Genomic DNA, 3,871 nt, shown 5'->3' on the forward strand with positions numbered 1-3,871 from the left:
TTAAAGCAACAGCATGACAAAAAGAACTGTTTTGACAAGCCGCCATTATACCAGAATTAACAATAGATAATCGTGCAGTCTTGATTTCCAAAGGACACAAAATTAAAGCAACAGCGTGACAAAAAGAAATGGTTTGACAAACCGCCATTATACCAGAGTTAACAATATTATCGTGCAGTGTTGACTTTCAGCTGAAGTGTTCCACTTTTAAACAACATTTGTTTAATTAGTCTTGAAAACTGTGTGATGAACTATATAACCATTTGTAGTTGTACACCATGCGCGCTACATTTGCTAGTAGAATGACATAGTAATTCACACACTGTCCACAAACATTGTAGTTGAGTGTTCAATTAGCAAAACCACAAACCTGCAAACTGTTATGTAGTATATTCATTTATCACCCCATCTACCCCAGTTACAGTCTACATCCCTTCTAAAACTATTCACTGACATTCTGCCATCCGACTGATGACAATTATCAACTACGGCGATTAACTGGATGTAGATTTTTTTCCATGAGCCTGTTTGGATAACTTACAAACAACATACAATCCCCCCCACCCCCTCCTCGTCCCCACGTTCTGCATCTCTGCGCTCAGCATCTGTTATTGTCAAACTGAAAGTTGTCAGTATTACTCCTCTTCCTCTTCTTTGGCCCATAACCGTCGTATGTTGCTGACATTTTCATTTGGGCAAGGTCCATTGTGGCCTCTTCTCTTGCAAGCCGAGGTGGTTGTATCTCGCAGTTGCAACCTGCCAGCAACGCTTACACATCTGTCAAATGAAAAAGGCAGCAAAAGTGAGACATTTTATTGACAAATCTCCTCCCCACCCTCCTTCACATCATCCTTTTCCTCTCCCGCGCACATCACCTCCCCCCCTCCGGGCTACTATAATGACAAACAGGGGCGGACGAGGGGGGGCACAGGGGGCACGTGCCCCCCTCCCCGAAAAAAAAAAATTGGAAAGCTGATTCTATGACCATTTCTAAGTTCAAATGGCACCAGATGGCACCATTTTGCTTCTTTGGGCCAAACAAATTTCAGGGGGGGCATGCCCCAGGACCCCCCTAGCAAATTCGGGCGCGAAGCGCCCATCACATTCACTTTCGATTCAAAGTGCACACCCCCTTACAAAGCAACTGATCCGCCCCTGACAAACGATTACTGCTGCTGATGATGATACTAACACTACTGCAACGAAAATGATGTAAAGATGTTGCTCGTTTTAAAATATACCTCTTCAGCCCGAGAAAAGAAAGGAATGAAAAAATGTTGCACGCTATTTTGGGCTGTGTCAGTGAAACATACCTTGTTTTGGGCCCTTGAACATAAAGGGGCAGTGGTGGCGAGTATCCCTCAGACTGTGTGCTGCAGCTGTTGTCGCTGCCTGTCCCACTTCGAATCAGTCACATTTCTGTCAAATACAATAGGACATAATACTTATTCCGATGGTTGGAAGCACAAAGAGACCGGAGAACAATCCTCCAGTATAATATCATACTGTTCTAGATCTAACACGCTGTCAGTGCTCAAGACCACAAGTCGAGTCACTCATTCTAGATCAAGACAACTATCTCTTTGTATTAGAAACATGCTAAATGCATCCATAAATATCATGATGAAAATAGCAGAAGTGAATAGTCAAGAAGTCACGGTGGAAGTAGCGAACAACAACAAAACTATAATAAATGGGCATTTGAACTATGGCATTTTACTTGCTAGCTCCGTAATGCAAGTGCACATTGGAATACCCAAATCAGTCAGAAAATCAGTGTTGTCGTTGTAAATTCCCATACACCTATTGAGAGAGAGTCATTTCAGACCGGAACGCAAAACTGCCAACAACAAAAATGAAACAAACAAACCAACTTACTGTTGCTTCGGATAGTTGAACACGTCGGCAGCTCTCATCGCCATTTTCCCCGACAAAGGCCAGGGAAATAATGATACAATAAGCTTAGTTCTGATTGGTTAACCGCAGTCAGGATTACAAAAGGGTGAACGCGATTGGCTAATGGACATAGAGCGCTAAACCATGCAAACTCGTTTTGAGGCTTGCAAGGAAGTAAGTCCAGTGCAAACCTGAAAACCAAAAGTCCCTGGACTTGCTTCCATTTGCCGATTTTTATCCTTCGATTAAATTTTTTTTAGTGGACTTACTTCTTCAAAAAGTCCATAAATATTGATCGCACATCTTAGAAATTTTGACACAAGATGCGCCTTTTTCCCCTCTGCATTATGCTATGAAAATCTCATTTTTACCGAATTTGGACTTACTGCCATCTGCCAATACACGGCAGACTTGTGAAACTTGTGGAGACTCAGACAAGTCTCGACAAGCGAGAGAGTGTAGGGCATTGCCTGATTGGACAGTTTTGTACCACATACCAGAAGGAACAGTAACGAAGCATGCTGCTGAGCAGCTCCGGCAACAGTATAGTATGCCGGTTTTCTTATCCGACGTCGTCATTGTGTCATTGTCACAATATACCAGAAATACCTGATGAAAATGTGTTTTTAACTTGAGAGACCACCCATATGATAAATTTTCGTTCTTTATTTGGTGTTTAACGTCGTTTTCAACCGTTCAAGGTTATATCGCGACGGAGGGAGGGGGGGGGGGGGGGTGGGGCGTGATGGGATAGAGCCACTTGTCAATTGTTTCTTGTTCACAAAAGCACTAATCAAAAATTGGCTCCAGGGGCTTGCAACGTAGTACAATATATTACTTTACTGGGAGAATGCAAGTTTCCAGTACAAAGGACTTAACATTTCTTACATACTGCTTGACTAAAATCTTTACAAACATTCACTATATTCTATACAAGAAACACGTTTTCAAAGTCTTATTCTTATTCCATATAAACGCCAGATTAGATCTGAGACGGTGAGCCACGAGAAGGAGTGTGTCTTTAAAACAGACGTAAAAGAATGCAGCTGATTAGTTTGGTACATTACAGCGCCCCCAGCGGTAAAATTGTCAATCCAACTGCGCGTGCGCACTGACATTTTCGGACTCCTTGTTGATCGCAGATATAAAACTGTGTGGTGGTTTTACCGAAACTATTTCAGTGAGAATATTTATAAGATTTGACATTGAGAGCACATCCATACTTTGCTTGTCGTAATTAATTGATGTTCTTTTTGTTGTCGATTTTGTTTTCTTTTGTTGGCGGAGTCTTTTTGTTGTTGATGTATTGATTTATATTTGGAGCCGACGAACAAAACCTCATGTTGGATTTTGAAATAGAACAGACAGAAAATAAATGAACGGAAAACATGGCCTGCCTGCTCAATGATCTCCATCATTTTCCATCATTTTGTGATTTGCGTGATGCAGCGCTTTTTGGCACCCAGGGGGTCCCGCATCTCCGGCTTCGGCCATGGACGTTGATCAGGGGTCCCTCCCCTAGACCAATTGCCTTCTTGGGCTGTTGAGCTTGGTCTGCCCGTGGTTCTATTTCGGAGTTTTCCTTCTCCTAGACTGGTTACCTACCATGGTTGTCGAGTCCAGTCTACCCTCAATGATGAGAATGTAGGTTTTTGTAGTTTTGTAGGTAAAGACAAATAGACAGACAGATAGACAGATAGACAGACAGACACGAAGACAGACAGACGACACAAAGACAGACAGACAGACACAAAGACAGACAGACAGACACAAAGACAGACAGACAGACACAAAGACAGACAGACAGACACAAAGACAGACAGACAGACACAAAAGCACACAGACACATAGATAGATATCCAAACAGCCATCCATCTAAACACTTCTTTTTTCAAGGTCGAATTAAAAACAAAGGAAACAAGAACAGGAACACGGTGGAAAAGATGGATTTCGATTTGTTCACTAAGAACAAACT

At 42.3% G+C, this 3,871-nt stretch overlaps 1 long non-coding RNA gene across 1 annotated transcript in view; it reads right to left on the minus strand.

The window, feature by feature from the left end:
• Nucleotides 1–2,324, minus strand: part of LOC138969349 (uncharacterized) — a 2,483-nt gene extending 159 nt beyond the window's left edge. The window contains exons 1-3 of the long non-coding RNA XR_011456429.1: nt 1,879–2,324; nt 1,314–1,419; nt 1–777 (exon numbers count right to left, since the gene is read on the minus strand). The exon at nt 1–777 is cut by the window's left edge and continues 159 nt beyond it. This is a non-coding gene — a long non-coding RNA (uncharacterized lncRNA). The remainder of the gene's footprint in view (nt 778–1,313; nt 1,420–1,878) is intronic.
• Nucleotides 2,325–3,871: the final 1,547 nt, after the last annotated feature.

Source organism: Littorina saxatilis, linkage group LG6, assembly GCF_037325665.1.
Source record: "Littorina saxatilis isolate snail1 linkage group LG6, US_GU_Lsax_2.0, whole genome shotgun sequence".
Classification (NCBI taxonomy): Eukaryota; Metazoa; Mollusca; class Gastropoda; order Littorinimorpha; family Littorinidae; genus Littorina; species Littorina saxatilis.